Below are 17,414 nucleotides of genomic sequence, written 5' to 3' on the forward strand. Positions count from 1 at the left end.
CAAAAAAGGTGTTTAGTAATTCCAAGTTTGCAGAATAAACGAGAAACTCCATCTGCTTCATCCTCAGCTCTTCGTACAGTTATGCCGTTGCCTCTGTTTAGGCCTGGTTTAGTCCATGAGCTGCTGGGAGTCGTTTCCCTGCATTTGGACTGTTATTTTACACTTTGCACAGTTTTACAATAGTATGTTTTATATTTATTCTCACCTTTGAGTTGTTTCTTCTTTAGTTGTAGGTCTGGTCCTCTGGTCCTCTGGTTTATTCTCTCACAGTAGAAGTACTTGTAGTAGTAGTAGTAGTAGTAGTATCAGACGCTGGAGAGAGAAAAGAAAAGAATTTACCACAAAAGTCTAAATTAAAACCAGATTATAAAGAAAGAGCGGAAGAGACACAACAGAAGGATTCAATTCTATAACTGCTGATTTTACAACAACTTGACTTGATCATTTGACCTGGACTTGAGTGACCTTTTGACCCCGGCTTAGCTCACAGTTTAAACCTGGTTTACACTGAGCCCGACTCACCAGAGCCTGAGCTCTTTCACATGAGCTCAGCACAAACTCCTTCCATTTACTGAAAGTCACAATTCAGATCAAACAAAGTGAATAATCTGCACCGTCTGCCTCTGTCTGAGCCCCATTTAGGATCAAAACAAAGGCTATAAATATTTCTGCAGAAGAAGTGGAATAGAAGAAAGTTCATTTGAAACATCAGCACAACAACAATCCTGTGCTTGATGAGGAAAAGCACAAGTAAGGATTAAATATATCCGACGCAGAGGGTGACACGAGCCCGTTTCAGAGCTCAACTCGAGCCCGTTTCAGAGCTCAACTCGAGCCCGTTTCAGAGCTCAACTCGAGCCCGTTTCAGAGCTCAACTCGAGCCCGTTTCAGAGCTCAACTCGAGCCCGTTTCAGAGCTCAACTCGAGCCCGTTTCAGAGCTCAACTCGAGCCCGTTTCAGAGCTTAACTCAAGCCCGTTTATGCACAATTTATGCACTAAAATATGTTGCAATAGATTATTGGAACATGCTTTATTCATTTTGAAAACTTCACAAAGAGTAAAATTTGGAGTTATAGTATGTATGTATTTAAATATATTCGTAAATAAAATGCAAAACTATTTTGGGGTTAGTATTTGTCCAGGAAAATCTAAAAATCTGGATTTTAAATAAGTGCCTATCATAATATTCAATTAAATAAACAAATCATGTCAAATGTTATTTTAATCAAAGCTCTGACATCACTCACATGTGTCGGATTGGTTTTGATTTGTAGTTACCCCCAGTTTCACATTATGTTTCCCTTCACTTTTGCCCACTGTAATTTAGAACACATCTTTTGAAAGCGTGTACTGATAAGATATTCTCAGTATCTTTAACTAAAAAGGTACATGACACAAATAGTCAAGTATATTTTCATTTTCAAACTGTCTGAAATTTGAATGAATATTGTGATATTATCTTTAATCACAATTATTTTGCCCATGATAACTGTGGCACTAACTTTCAAGTTATTCTCAGGCAAGTCTAACCCTGGGATGAGGACTAAACCGAGACTTAACCAGAGCCATGAACAGCTGCAGCTCTCAAGTCTCACAGCTGCTCTAAAGACAACGTTTGTTCAGACACTTGTGTTCATTTGCTCACTCTGCACGCTACAAGAAGTGCACACATTTACACACACAAGTTCTTCTCACTCTGATATCACGGCAGCCAGACTTATTCACAGAAAGATGTTGTCCTGTACTCTGGTGGACTGGCCCCTGGACTCAACCAGAAGTGTATGGTTTAACGTTGAACAAATGATGAATTGATTTTACAAAGTTGACATTCAAAATATATAAATTCTCATTTCTTTTGATCGCTTTTGATCTTTTCAAGTTCAGGAGCGGGTTTTCAGGTCATTGTACGAGTATTTTCTTGTGGATCCACATAACCCTTCACTGCATTATTCAAATACATACGCAGTACACCATAGTGAGACTGAATCGGCAAGTAACCGGCTAAAATATGTGTACAAACGCAAGAGTAAATCTGTACATTTATGATTCAGCTAAATTGTGTATTTATAATTGTACTTTCTGGTTGGACATGTGCAGCAGATGTGACAAAATGCTATAAATGTTCCCTACAAAATAAATCAATTTCTTGTTTTAATTATATTGATCTTCAACTTTTCTTCCTAAACTGATATAAAACTCTGATAAACACCTATTCCAGATATTCCCCGGCCAAACAACGAATTAGAGATCCTGTACACCGGGAAAACTGAAACCATTTGACTGAACCATGATGAAAGACGTGCCAGTATCAGTGCGTCCGTGCTGCGACATCAAATCCATCTAGACATTTTGTAAGAAGCCGAGGTCAATTGTGTGGCCACGTTTAGCAAGACGCCATTGGCCACAAATATTTCAGGAGCACGATTGTGAAGGAGCTGAACAAACACGATGGCCAAACTGGGACAAAACCCAGAACTCAACCTGAACTGAACCAGGACTAAAACAAGTCTACATCAGAACGTATCTAGGCCCAAAACAGGTCAAGTGCACGCATCCTTTAACCAGGGACTAAAGCAGGACTAAACCAGGAGTCAAGCAGGACTAAACCAAGATCTAAAGCAAAGACAAAGAGGGTTTAGTTTTAAAATGAGTTTGTTCACATTCTATGACTCTTTTCATTGGGATATTCTGACAAGCTTTCCAGGTTTTTGAAATATACATGTCACATTTTCAACCCGTCGTGGAGCTTTAACATATGAGAAGCGTAATCTTAACTCTAAAACTAACCCCAGAATCCCATGGAGACACAGGGAGGTTGAGCTCTGAAAGAACAGAAAAATAACCACTACTTCTCATAAAACTCCTTCCTCTCTTTCAGGCGACACATTTCGAACTAAACGCTTCTTTGTGTCCCGCCCCTGTAGCTCTACTTGACTTCGCACACACGGTTCACTATCCAAAACGCTCCTCTCTGGACTCTACCAGATGTGCAGCAGGCGCGCCGACTTCCTGTCTATGCAGGAAGTGGCGGTGATGTCAGAGAAAAAAGAAAGACGTGATTGTGCCAGAAATACACTCAACATGTGGGGTCTGTGATGTAAAGAAATAGAGGTTTGGCCAAGTCCCCGGATTTAGTCCCTGGTTTAGTCCGTGGTCCAATCCCTGCTCCAGTTCCCGGTCTAGTTCCTAGTTCTAGTGCATAGTTCCTTGGTCGATGCAAACAGGAGTGTGGGAGATGTTTACATTCTTGAGAACAAACTGACCTTTGACCTGAGGAGCCACAGGAAGCTGCAGAGCTAAAGGTCAGAATCATATTAACAATGACCCTCATGGATAGCGCCTCTAAATAGAATCTGTCTCTCTCTTTTCTGTGAGGACGTTGCCTGGGATCCAGACCGATCGGATCTGTGTCTGGTCACCACCTCCTCTGCTTTGGCTAGGGTCAAACTCAGAACGAACTGTCCAATCAGGTTTGAGTATTTTAGTATTCGACAATTATTTCCATTGTACATTGAGGCTTTTTAAATATGTTATCAACAAAATAAAGGGTGAAATATGGTGACTAAAAGGTAGAGGCAGTTTACAAATAAAGCAAAAATAGTTTATTCTTTTTTGACATTTTGATTTAATAATGCCACTGTCTTTATTCTGAAAAGGTTTTTATAGAGTCTGTATAATCCAGGTAAAGAGTCATTTACTATTATCAATAAAAATGACTATGATTATTCATTAGTTGACTAGTAATTGTAGAACTCATTGGTCACCCACCATGTACGTCAGGACAAAATCAAGCCATCAAAATAAATAAATGTGTGTGTGTCCGTTGCCACAGAATTTAACGCAACCAGGCATTTTGTTTGTGTGAATAAAACCACTTGACAGTCATGCTACCACACGACCTGTCCCACCCGTTTGGAAGCCGATTTACTACTGTGTGAAGTACGAATAAAGTTCACTTACATACTTACACTGTGGTTTTCACACAGACCTTCTGAAAAATTAAATAATAGTAAAAGTTTAACGACAGGCTGAGGCTAAGCAGTAGTATTACATGGATTGGGTACATCCTCGTACGGGTGTATTCTTGGTCGGTCAGGCAGATTAGGATGCAGTAGAGCAGGGCAATATCGCAAAAACATAACACTTATTTGTTGTCGCTGCCACATGCTGTCGTTTATCTTCGCATTTAGATAGTCATGAAAAATGGTGCATAAAATTGAAACTGAAATGGGTTGATAAAGACGACAAAAGATATGGGCTTTGATCCTCATCTACAGCAACGAGTCGTGTAAACGGCCTACAAGTAAGCAAAGGTTTATTAGCGTAGCATATTAGCACACAATAATATGCAAACTAGCATTAGCCTGAAATAAAAACAGCTCAGTCTGGAGTCATTTCTGTAAATCCACCGGTCCCTCCTGACCACAGTAATACATTTATGACGTCGCAACAAGTGTGTGACGTCGCTTCAGGATGAAAACAGACGAGATCACAACAACACAAACCATAGCAGCGACAATGGTAATATTAACCTTTAGTATTTGAAAAAAGTCAAGTCAACCGTAGAAAACCAGATAAACAACAGAAAGGCTGCAGGCTTTACACATTTCTGTCAAAACGCAGGGGTTTGCATTTGTGCTAGTTTTGTATGCAATTGCAGAGATATTGAACATAAAGATTAAGGTCTTCTCTGAAGGGGGAAATTAATATATCTGATATATTTGATCTGATATGACATCAAATTAAAAAACGTGACCAATCGATGTCAATTTTTGATTTTATTTTGTCTCATTAAAAACAAATAAAAACGCCTCATCCTTTATTTCCTGAACATAAACAATGCAGACTTTAATCTTTGCCATTTATTACAATACAAATAAAAAAACCTCTGCTCCAAACTGCAGTTCCTGACAGACGATTGGCTGTGGTGCAGTGGTGAAGAGCCTTGGTTCCAGTCCAGCCCTCGATATTAGCCGTCTATATCCCCTTTTCACGCGGCGACTGTCCCGTCAAATAATGCCATCGGGCTGAAAATAAATCTTTAAAATAAAAAGAAACGATTGGATCTCCATTTGATTAAAATTTGATTAATTACACAGCCCTAGTTAGCAGTATATTTGTGGCTCCACTCGCCCGTTTCTCTGTATGCAGCCGCAGCAGAACTGGAGCTCTTGACTTTATTAAAACGCTCCGACAGAAACATAAATAAAAGTTTAACACTGAGAGCCGAGCGTTTGTCAAGAGAGTCGATAGTTTAGAATGAGCTGGAGACTGAGGAAATGGAGCCAAAACCAGGACTAAATCCGTGTTATTTGGAATATTCCCTATTCGTACTTGGTATTGTTCTAAATCATTTGTGTCCCTTTTCTCTCCCGTGTCTCTGATCTGATCAGGCACAAACGGGTCACTCTGTCCATCTCTGACCGCTGATCCAGAGTTCATGTGACAACATCGTACAGTCTCTATGGTCTAAACGGAGTTGGAGACGGGTCAGAAATGGTTGGTTTTGTTGCTCTGGTTCATAGTGCTGTGATCACGGACGTATCCACAAGAAACAAAAACGGTTAAAATCTGTAAATAAACAAAAGGGAAATATCTTTTTCTAAATAGTTTCAGAAAGTGATGCCATTATTCAACTCCAAAGTAGTGACTGATTTGTTTAATTGTGAAAAGTTGACTGTAAAAACTAATTTTAATTGCATTTTGACAATCATAATATTATAATGTTATAAAAATAACTTATGAGTTTATACAAAGACATTATGGAATAAAAATTCAGATTTTCATCAATAATAGATAATACATGTTTATATTTAATATAACATTCATTTGTAAATATTCTAGAAGCCTTCAGTCATCATATTTCAACCTTTATTTAGTTATAATTTATTAAAACGTTTAAATGTATAACAGAAATAATTGCTGACTCGTCGAATTAGTTGCAGCCTTAGACGTCAAGTAACTTATAGGATTTACCATAGTTACTAGGGATGGGCTATATATCAGTTCCAGTATAAATCTATAAACGGCCGGTTCATTTTTTTTGCGGCACAGACCTTTCCGGGCGGGGCCCCAGTCTGTGTGCTCAGGTGTCATTCCCAGTTTGTCCTCAGTGAATCAGATTTGTCTTTTTGAACAAACTCAATTAGAAACATTTTACAATTATACAATTAGGAATATGGCTTTGTGTTTCAACAATCATGGAAAATGTGTCCAAGGTACATACATTTTGACACATGCTTTTTACAGCATTTAGTAACGTTATTCAAATTCTGTCAAAATGAAAAAAATGCTAAATGAAATTTGGACTGAATAAGTAAAATGAATACCATAATTATTTTTCATTTAAAAACAGTACCTTTGTGTTATTCTGATATATGACGTTAGTTGGGATGTACAGTAGATGATTGCGTCAGCAAACATTGCGATAGTGATACTTCTGTGATATATTGTGCAGCCTTGTACCGTGTACACTTGTTTGGAAGACACTACCGCAACCGGTTTATTTAAGAACTTTTCTTTAAAACAACAATTTAAAAAATCTCTTATTGGCCCACTCTTTTAGTGGTCTATGGTTTATGCTCAAAACAGTGTCTGCATTATAAAGAAACATCAGACATTGAGTTCAAATGTTCTCAGCAGAAACGGCCTACTCTGTATGAACTGTGCAGTGGTTTATTGTGGTTGAACTGGAGCCAAAACTGCACCGTAATCATAATATAAGGCTGCCCCATATTTCTATGGGACTCTTGAAGGTTATTGAGAAGCCGATCTAGGTTTATGAAGCGCTTTTCACATGCCAAGTGTGACCATTTCTGATGCACTGCAGAACTTTACTGGTTCTAAATGTCTTGCCTTTAGTCTGGTGGTCGGCCAAACCAACACACCGGTCTGAGATACACAAAATATCAGAACAAAAATGTGTCTATTTCTTACTGTTAACACATATCTGCCCAGTACTTGGTCTTCGTGGAAATGGATAACTTTAATGTCATATCATGTAACATTCTAGACAAAGCAATATTATCTCCATGTAAACTAAACCAGGGGTAAACCCAACTGAGACCAGAGGGCCGCACTTTGCCCCCGGAGGTAGCGTTAATGTCATTTCGTCACATCTTGCGCCTGCGTAAGTGATGACGGCGCAGGGCATGGAATTCTAAACAAGAAGTGTGATCATGCCAAAATATGAGGTGGCGTGAACTTGAGGGCGTGGTCTGGTGCATTCTGTGAGTGGCCAGAATTGTAAAAATAGTGTAACTACATTCAAATTTTATGTGGTTATTTCTTTTTGTCCCAGTCACGTAAACATTGCAGCACATTCAGCTCTTAAAGCTCTTTGCTGGACACCTCCACCTCCGGCTTTGGACTCCTGGTACTGGACCAGACTGGACCGTACAGACTTTGCGTTCTGACATATTCACCCAAAATCCTTGTCACAGTCTGCGTAAAGATGGTCCAGCTGTGCCTAACATGCAGTGCTGCAGGTCCTTGTTGTGACCGGGGGCTCAGAGGCTCAGGCACCGGGACTAAAGGCCAATTCATCAACAACTGTTTCCACACCGTTGCTATGGAGATTATTATTACAGACAGCTCAGTTGATATAATTTAGCCCAGTGTTTCTCAAACTCTTCTTTCTGGCAACCTACTTTTTCTATTGGTCAGATGTGCATGAAGCAGATAAAGCAGCTCACACACTGAGAGACTGGAGAGGAGACAGTGGGGACTTTGCAGACCTGTTCTCTGTCAAATTATTCAGGTTTTATTTACAAATCAATCGCATATTCACAGAGAAACGAGCCAAACGAGGAACTGAATTTAGACGCACAAAATGCATACGGGCGGAGCACTTGCATGCGAGAGAAAAGGGTAGAGGAGGAAAAAAAAGAGTGAGCGCACATCCATGGAGCTGTGGCTGGGCTCTTCACTCAAAAAAAGACTTCCAGTATTAAACAGTTCCCATCATGACGTCATTTGGTTCGATCAGCCCGAGGTGCACGAACAAACCTCTAATTGGTCTTAATGCAGGCCATGGCAGCAGTCTGGGGGTGTGTGCCTAAGGATGACCCGCTCCCGTGGCTCTGCCTGGCCTCGATTATGGATCACAAATCGAGTTTATAAAGCAGAGATGTGTGAGGCCATGACAAACATCTCCCACAGACGGTGCTTTTGAATGCTACGGTTATCAGTCATTGGATCAATCACCATCATCATATGTGGACTGGCATCATCCCACTCCAGCCCCCAGCGACCAAGTCCAGCCTCTTTACGCCAGCGTTAAGGTCGGCAAGGTAGCAAAATAGCGCCCTGGCCTCGCCCCGCCCCCTGGAAAAGGGGGCGGGGCGCCATCTCGGAGTGTGTCTGGTCCAAAAAGGTTTCGCTCTGTGTTTTTGTTCCTAAAGTCTCCAAAAGTCACTGAAATGTTATAACAACACTCGTTGCTCTGTACAGACTTGAGCTCAGAGAAGGTTTAGGAGGAGTTTGAGTTATAAATGTGAGGGTTTCTCAGTGAGTGGTGCTCGGGCCCAAGTCTGCACAAATCTTAGTCCAGCACTAGCCTTTTCTCTAGTAACCCAGTTCCATGATAGATTCCTCCTCAAAAACATCCCTGGAGCAGTCTTTCGTTTCATTCACATGTTTCTCCTGTCCCCTTCAGCAGAGCTCACAACTCCTTGATCCACCTAGTGACATCACCAGGTGTCTTCCCCTGCAGAGCTCACAACTCTCTGATCCTTTTATTTCACACCGCCCGAGTATGAACATTGTGGTTCATATGACACCATTTGTCCCTGTTGTGTGTGAGACGCACTTTGGGCCAGAGGCGGTTTCATTTGAAAACTACTTCCTGGTCTTGAGTCCCTGTTCTTGGGTTTTAGTCCGGGGCTTTAGTCGGGGGCTTTAGTCCATCTTCTTCCGCTTATCCAGGGCCGGATCGTAGGGGCAGCAGTCCAAGCAGGGACTCCAGCCTTCCTCCAGACCCTCCGGGGTGATTCAGAGGCATTCCCCGGCCAGCTGAGAGACAGTCCCTCCAGCGTGTCTTGGGTCTTCCCAGGCCCTCCCCAGGGAGGCGCCCAGGAGGAATCCGGAACAGATGCCCGAACCACCTCAGCTGGCTCCTCTCGATGTGGAGGAGCAGCGGCTCTACCCTTAGCTCCTCCCAGGGTTTTTAGTCCAGGGCTTCTTCATGATTCCATCCATGATTAAGACCTGCTTTACTCTCATTATTGGTCCAAGGTTGAGTTCAGTCTTTGTTCTGTTTTACAGCAGAAAGTAGTAGTAGTAATATTTGCAGTAGTTGTAGTAGTTGTGACAGCAATAGTAGTTATAACAGTAGTGGCGATACTTTCCTTCATACCATGTACTTTAGAATGGATTTTCAGTCATTTTAGTTTGGCAGATGATAATTGTCTAAAAGTAGAAAGTGGGACAGAAATGCTGATGCAGAATTAACCCTTTGTTCACTTGCTCCTGTTTGACACATGTCCAAGTCCACACGTGTCCTCCAGCCTCTGTCCATGAAATCTCAGACTGGAGCAGGCCTGGTGCAGGTTTAGAGCTTATTTGGACCTGGTTTAGTGACAAATTTAGCCCTGGTTTAGACCCTGGCATCATTCTTGTTTAGTCCTGGTTTATACCAACTTCACTCCAGTTTAGACCCTTATTAACACGTGGTTTTTTTTTATACTTCAGTCCAGTTTAAGCTACAAGTTGTTCCCTATTTTTCTACTTTTATTAATCCTGGCATATTCCTAGACCCAGGATAGTCAAAACTACTACATACAGGGTCTCAGGAAAAGTGACAGATTTAGCCCCGTTTAGACCCTAGTGTGAGTTTTGTTCATCCCTGGTTTTGTCTGAATTCAGTTCAGTTTTGTGCCCTCATTAACAGTTGTGTTCTTGTCCAGTCTTGGGATTTTTGGTCATGGTATAGTCCAGTATTACAATCATTTAGGCGTGTCACTGTCTGGGTTTTGTCCATATGGCTGTAACCAGATTTAGCCCTAGTTTGGTCTTGGCATTGACCCACTTTAAGTAAATCCCTAGTTTAGCCCACACCAGTCCTGATTCGGCCTTGCTTTAGTCCTGCTTTAGTCCTGCTTTAGTCCTGTTTTAGTCCTGTTTTAGTCCTGTTTTAGTCCTGCTTTAGTCCTGCTTTAGTCCTGCTTTAGTCCTGCTTTAGTCCTGCTTTAGTCCTGCTTTAGTCCTGCTTTAGTCCTGCTTTAGTGCCGTTTTAGTGCTGTTTTAGTCCCGTTTCGGCCTCGTTTCAGTCCTGTTTTAGTCCTGATTCGGCCTCGTTTTAGTCCTGATTCGGGCTTGTTTTAGTCCGGTTTTAGTCCTGATTTGGCCTTGTTTTAGTCCTGATTTGGCCTTGTTTTAGTCCTGTTTTAGTCCTGTTCGGCCTGGTTTTAGTCCGGTTATAGTCCTGATTTGGCCTCGTTTTAGTCCTGCTTTAGTCCTGCTTTAGCCCTGCTTTAGCCCTGCTTTAGCCCTGCTTTAGCCCTGCTTTAGTCCTGCTTTAGCCCTGCTTTAGCCCTGCTTTAGTCCTGCTTTAGTCCTGCTTTAGTCCTGCTTTAGTCCTGCTTTAGCCCTGCTTTAGTCCTGCTTTAGTCCTGCTTTAGTCCTGCTTTAGTCCTGCTTTAGTCCTGCTTTAGCCCTGCTTTAGTCCTGCTTTAGCCCTGTTTTAGCCCTGTTCTGGCCTTGCAGGTCGCCGCCTCTCTTTGGCCTGTGCTTTCAAACATTGGCGTGTCCCTTGTTCTTGACCGCCACAGACTCGCATCTCTCCCCGACAAAAGGCGTTCCACCGCGGGCCGTTTCTCTCTCAGTTCTCCCTCCTCCGCCACCACCGGAGACGACACACCCGCAAACGTTACCGCAAATAATGAGAAAAGAAAACCCTTTTTAGGCACGACGGAGAGAAGAGAAGCGAGCGCACCCAGACCGAACCACCGGAGCGGCCATTAGCACATCCGAGCCCCCCACCCGGGGATCAGGGCGGAGCTGCGCCGACATCCAGCCACCATCCTCCGCCCGTGGCCACAAAACACCTCCATCAACACCGCTTTCTGTCCAACCCGAAACAAACAGCGCCTTGCACGGGTCGAACATGAGCCCAGTGCCGCGTGTTTCCCCGGCGACACATCCCCCTGCAATCATCCCACTTCCCATCCCGAGGAGGAGAGCGGATCCCGGGGCTTGTTCACGGGGCTTGTTCACGGTGCTCCACAAACACAACCGTTTCACTGCCCGAAAATAGCACACAAAGCCCGGGACACGTCAAGTACGGACGGTTCATTCAGAGAAGGAAAAAAAAAGAAACAATTAGCGAGTTCACGGCGAGAATTACTCAGCGGATTCCACTCCACAAAGACCCCGGAGGGACGCGCTGATCCTCCGCGCTCACGTAAAAGCACCGAGCGTAGTTTTAAATGGCCAGACATCTATTGGATTAAGAGACAAAAGTAAAAACGTTGAATAAATAGTACTCACCGCGATTTGCGAACAAAGCGACTCGCGTGTTCCGGCGAGGGTCAAGCCGGGCACATGTCCACAAAGGATTGTCCGAACTCCGGGGATTATTTAAGTGGTTAATTGTGAAAAATGAAGCCAGGATTCCCCCCGCGGCTCATGTTTGGTCCCTGGTGTCGGAACGATCCCAGCCTGATCCCTGGCCGTGCTCCCGGTGCGCAGAGGAGGAGACGCACGCTGCTGCGCTGTGGCCGTTTCCGGCGCAGATCTGGTCCCGATCCGGTCCCAATCCGGTCCAGCCCCTGAAGCAGCCGCGCCGCCTTCAGGAGAGCGCGTGCGTGTGGTCTGCGCCCTATAGCGCCCTATAGCACCCTTTAGCACCCTTTAGCACCCATGCACTAACATAACGTGACTAGACTCAAACAGGTCTCACATTATAACTCAAACTTGGTTTAGATCTGATCGAGTCCTGACTGGGTGAATATGGGTAAAGTGGGACACTTCTGTCGTAATAATACACACATGCAATAGTACTTGGGCCTTTAGAAGTTGGTATTCCCTCTCAAACACATGGTAATGCCAAATCAGATTTTGGGTGGTGTAAACTTGGTGCTGTCCAGTGGCCGAGTGGTTAAGGCGGCAGCACACATGCCTAGTGCAGCCGGCGCAGTGTCGTGAGTTCAACTCGTAACGCCTAGCAACTCCTATACCTTTCTCTATCGTCCCTATTGCGCGCTAAAGCTGTCCTATCTAATACTTTAATAATTTAATTTGAACCATTAAAGTGAATTACAGAGCAACATTATTCTTGTTGTTATTGTTGTTGTTGTTGTTGTTGTTGTTGTTGTTGTTGTTGTATTCTTTAGAAGTTCTTCTTCCATTACTTTGGCGTTTCAAAGCCCATGAGTTCAAAGCACGTTAGAACATCCTCTTCGTCCTCATCCTCGGCACATTCTTCAACACACCCCAACTCTATAACTAACTAAACTACATTACACCGCTTCAACTTGATGTTGTTGTTGTTGTTGTTGTTTTATGGCGGTTGGCATCCGAGTGTTGCATTACCGCCAGACTTTATTCCTCAGACTTTGTCTAGTCCTTAAAAGTTCTTCTTCCTTTGCTTTGGTGTCACAAAGTCCATGGGGTCATGAGATGTCAGCTTGAACAAACTAGTATTGGAGCGGGGATGGAAGACGTTCTAGACGGCGTGGAGGAGCAGCCTTTTCTGCCTGCACGTGCCCGGAAACGTAAAAAGTCCCTTAGCTCGTCCGAGGGTTCTGGGAATGAGCAGCAGGATGAGGCTGAAGCTATTGATGTCCGGGGTGAGAGCAGAGACTGTAAGGTGATCATAAAGCTTGCACAGGATAGTGCATCCTTTAAGGAGTGGAATTCAGTGGCATTGTCAAAGAGCCTAACTGTAGCTGTGGGAGTGATCAAGAGTGCGAGTGTCCTTAGAGATGGCTCGCTGCTGGTCGTGTGCAAGGACGCGGCTCAGCATCGGAAGGCGATTGGAACTAAACGTCTGGGTGGAAAGGACATTCTTGTGTCTAATGCTGAAAGAAACACGGTCAGAGGAGTTATCGTAGGTGTCCCTACGGCGACGTCTGTGGATGAAGTTAAGGAGAATTTGACGGGAGTTACGGTGGTGGACGCTAGGCGTTTGAAGGTGACCCGGTTTGGGGTAAGATGTGACAGCTTGTCGGTAATGGTAACACTTGAAGGGAGGTGCCTGCCTAGTAAGGTGTTCATTGGGTACATGTGCTATAGCGTCAGGCCATATGTTCCGCCGCCCCTGCGTTGCTTTAAGTGCCAGCGCTTTGGGCATATTGCAGCGGTCTGTAGAGGGAGGCAAAGGTGTGGTAAATGTGCAGGAGATCATGAGTATGGGAAGTGTGACGTGGGTGCAAAACTGAAGTGCTGTAACTGTGGGGAAGAACATAGCTCTGCCTACGGGGGATGCAGGTTTAGCAAAAGAGCTGCTGAGGTGCAGAAAATAAAGGTCTCTCAAGGTATATCCTATGCAGATGCAGTCAAGAAAGTTTCAAGTAACGAGTTTAGAGTAAATACAGAGAGAGGAGCCAGCGCTGCTCCCAGCCAGGGCGAAATGAGAGAGGCCAGCGTGGCTCCCAAGAAGTGTGAAGGTTTCAAGAGTGGAGGTCCCAAGTGTGCAGGTTCCAGAATTAATGAGAATACCCTGGTTGTGGATAGAGAGGATTTTGTACTCTTTATGGTGGATGTTGTGAACTGTGCTGCTCAGACTCAAAGCAGAACTGAAAGGATCAGGATCATTGCTAAAGCTGCAGGGAGATTCCTTGGAACAAAGGAGCTTGATTGGGCAGATATAGAAAACAGGCTAAAGGCGCTAAATGGGAGTCGGAGTGATGGGGGTCTGCTTGTGGGGAGTCAGAGTGATCAGAGTGACGAGATGGGGGTGGGGGTGGTCTCCTGTCCTCGCCCAGTCTCGTAGATGCACGGCTACCAAGCGGCGACATCAGTGGACATATTAAAGCCTATAGAATGAAGCCTGAAGAATAAAGCTGTACGGTGGAAGCACCGAACGTCAAAGAAGGAGAGGAAGATGAAGAAGAGTATCCCTGGAATAAAGCCGGTCACAAAGACATATCATGACCTCATGGGCTTTGTAACACCAAAGCAATGGAAGGAGTGCTTTTACGGACTACGACAGAGTCTGAGGACTATGACAAGGTCTGAGGAGTGGAGTCTGGCGGTAATGCAACACTTGGATGCCAACCGCCATAAAACAACAACAACAACAACAACAACAGTATTGGAGCTAAAGAGACTTTAAAGTCTAAAGAATATTCTTTATTCTTTAGACTTTATTCTTTAGATTTTATTCTAAAGAATAAAGTCTTTTCGCCATTGCGAGGCTCGAGCCATGGAATGGAATGTTCATTCCATGGAATGCTCGAGTCTATTGTTCTTCCCCTGGGGCGCGGCGCCGGGCCGTGCGGATGGCGATGGCGTCTATGTCCCATGTGTGACTTTCATCCATGTTCAGGGTCAAAATTGCCCGAGTATGAACATGAAGAATTGGAATAAGAGGCATAAGAAACCAAGGGAAGAACAATAGACTCGAGCATTCCATGGAATGAACATTCCATTCCATGGCTCGAGCCTAACAAGAATAAAGTCTTTTCTACACACATGCAGTACTTTTATGCAAGAATGCAGACACTCGCAATGGCTTCTGCCATCGCACATTAAAGGCGGTATGAACGATTTTTCGGCGATTTGAGAACAGCAGGCGGAAGTGCGCATGCGCTTTCCCCGTGCGGACTGATACAACACACACGTGCGTTTGTTTATTAGCGCAACAGAGCGCATCGCATCGCTCGTCTCCCGTAGATTTCTGTCCACTTCTGCGTCAGCTCGAACTGTCTTTCTCCGTCTTCATTTTGCCCCGTACACTGAGGGAACTATATTATGATAGATCCATGCGCTTAGGCACGCGGAAACGTGGGAACGAGCTTGACGCGGCTGCAGGTGAGCGGTAGGTGCGTTTTATGATTGATACGTGGCAGGACAAATGATTTATCCACGCCAAGAGGAAATATGATAAAAAATTAGCTGAAAAAATCGTCCATACCACCGTTAAATGGTAGAAGTGCACAGATTTTAAAATACTAAGGATTAAACTACGCTCTACTACGTTACCCATATTCATCCTAATCCTATAGATATCAAAATATTTGCAACAGACAAAGTCCTGGTTCAGACCCATAATGTGACATATGCTAATGTCAGATTAACAGTAACGGCCTCTTCAGATCTACAGGTCAATATTTAATCCTGCTGTGCTGTAGTTTAGCAGAGGGTTTCATACACACAGATTTGGTGACATCTAGAGGACATTCCAGGCACTGCATTGGGAGAATTACATTTAAACTTCATCTTTAATCCTGGGGTGTCCAAATTTAACACTGGTCTATCTGAATGAGATTTGAGGAAAACGTTTGTAAACCCCTGATTTAATTCTTTACCAACACTATTTACTACTTTTAATGGTTTCGGTGAGTCAATCTCAGGGGTTCGGTGGAGGTCAAGACACACATCCGACTCATATGATTGGTGCTGACACGCCCCGCTTGGCCCATCTGTGCTGCAGGGAATTTGGAGTCGATTTTCGTGATGATAAGTCTTGTGATTTCTTTCTTAATATTTTACACTGAATCAAAGCCCACCTTTCTGGGCAAAGTCTTGGTACCGGCCTGGCCACAAAAGGTCCAAAAGGTCAGCCTCTGGGGCCATATCCCTTCTCCTTTTCTATAACTACTATACTATAATGAAATATCTTTGCGAGCGATCCTTTTCGAGGATGTTGGACATAAAAATGAAGAAAAGGAACAGACTTTGTTGCGAAAATGACATGAGAGTGGCACTTGCCAAGGTGAAGCCTCTCAAAGGCAACAGCAGAAGTCACTGATGTGCAGTAAATATTCATCATTATGTTTTTGTTTTTGTGTGAAAATCATGTTTTGATGATTTGTTCTTTTTTTTTATTTTTTTTGTTTTTATTGATTTTGCATTTAAAAGACACCACATAGTGCACTCAAAACATCAAAGCAAGTATAATCATAAGTTACATAAACTTATACATATCTATATACACATATACCGGTACATGTACATGTACATACACATCGGGTGCTGTAACATTGGTACCCACCACTTGACCGAGGAACCTAGCATCCCGGACTGAGGCCCACCCCAACTGGAGCCAGTGTCGAGGGCAAACGCACGGGCAAGCCAACATCGGACCCCCCCCAATTAACTTCAGGGCGGTCCCGACCCATGCCGGAGCCAGTACTGATCCAAAATGCGGAGCTCACAAGGCCGCCTTCATCCCGTGTCCAGGAATCCACTCGACCGTCCAAGAGAAGGCACGGAAATTGGGATCAAGCCTCTTACCCCGCGCCAAGCCGAAGCTGGGACTCCAGCACCGCACTATACATATACCCGTACATATACCCATACACACATACATACCTACGCACCTACACCCCTACACCCTTATACCCCTACACCCTTACACCCCTACACACCCCCTAAAAGGAGAGGAGAGGAGAAGAGGGGGGGGGAAATATATATGTAATAATAATAATAATTAAAAATAATAAAATATAATCATAATCATAATAATAATAAATAAATAAATACAGATAATAATAGTAAGTACTGTATTTTACATCTATAAGAGGTTTTGGAGCGGCACCAATTATGTTCTTTACCTTGAGTTCCATATCTACAGTAATATCTGCTCACCATGATCCCTTCAATTTTATCAAGTTATAGCATATCTACTTTAAGGATTAGTAAGTTTATCCTGTAAATTTAGTGATAGTTTTCTTAATCTGAAAAGCCCATGGTAATCACCTTATTCCATTCCTCTCCAAAAAAGGAGGCTAGTGGGGACCAGTTTTTAACAAAGGGTCCTACAGAGCCTTTCAGGACGTGTGAGAGCCTCTCCAGTGGCATTAAGGACATGATCTTCTCTCTCCACATACGAAGATCTGGAGGTTCATCGTCTAGCCATCTTTGTAGGATTGTTAAGCGGGCTGCAAATAATAAAATTCTCAAAATACATTTTTTATATTTTTATATAATGATGATTTGTTCTTTGAACACAGTGATGTTGCTGCACGGTTCATTTTGTGCACCAGTAAAATATATATTTATGTTTTGAATTTGAAAAAAATCATATTTTATTTTTCCAATTAAGGGTTCGGTGAATGCGCTTATGAAAGTGGTGGGGTTCAGTACCTCCATAAAGGTTAAGAACCTAGTTTAGTCCTAGTTTAATCTCCGTCTCTGTTTCAGTTCTGGATTAGCTCTAGTTTCAACACAGTTGAGTCAAATGGTTTAGTCCTGGTTTAATCCACTTTTAGTCTTTTTTGTGTCCTTATTTAGTCTTGGTTAGGTTCTG

The 17,414-nt window shown here is 43.3% G+C and overlaps 1 protein-coding gene across 2 annotated transcripts in view; it reads right to left on the minus strand.

The window, feature by feature from the left end:
- The window catches only part of raph1b (Ras association (RalGDS/AF-6) and pleckstrin homology domains 1b), a 32,595-nt gene extending 20,853 nt beyond the window's left edge, over positions 1-11,742 (minus strand). For both annotated transcript variants that reach the window (XM_072448524.1, XM_072448454.1), the window contains exons 1-2: positions 11,489-11,742; positions 206-312 (exon numbers count right to left, since the gene is read on the minus strand). The gene's annotated coding sequence lies outside the window, so the exon portion shown is untranslated. The remainder of the gene's footprint in view (positions 1-205; positions 313-11,488) is intronic.
- Positions 11,743-17,414: the final 5,672 nt, after the last annotated feature.

The sequence above is a fragment of the Eucyclogobius newberryi genome, unplaced genomic scaffold (assembly GCF_026437365.1).
Source record: "Eucyclogobius newberryi isolate DKJ021-1_F unplaced genomic scaffold, fEucNew1.0.hap1 SCAF_1, whole genome shotgun sequence".
Classification (NCBI taxonomy): Eukaryota; Metazoa; Chordata; class Actinopteri; order Gobiiformes; family Gobiidae; genus Eucyclogobius; species Eucyclogobius newberryi.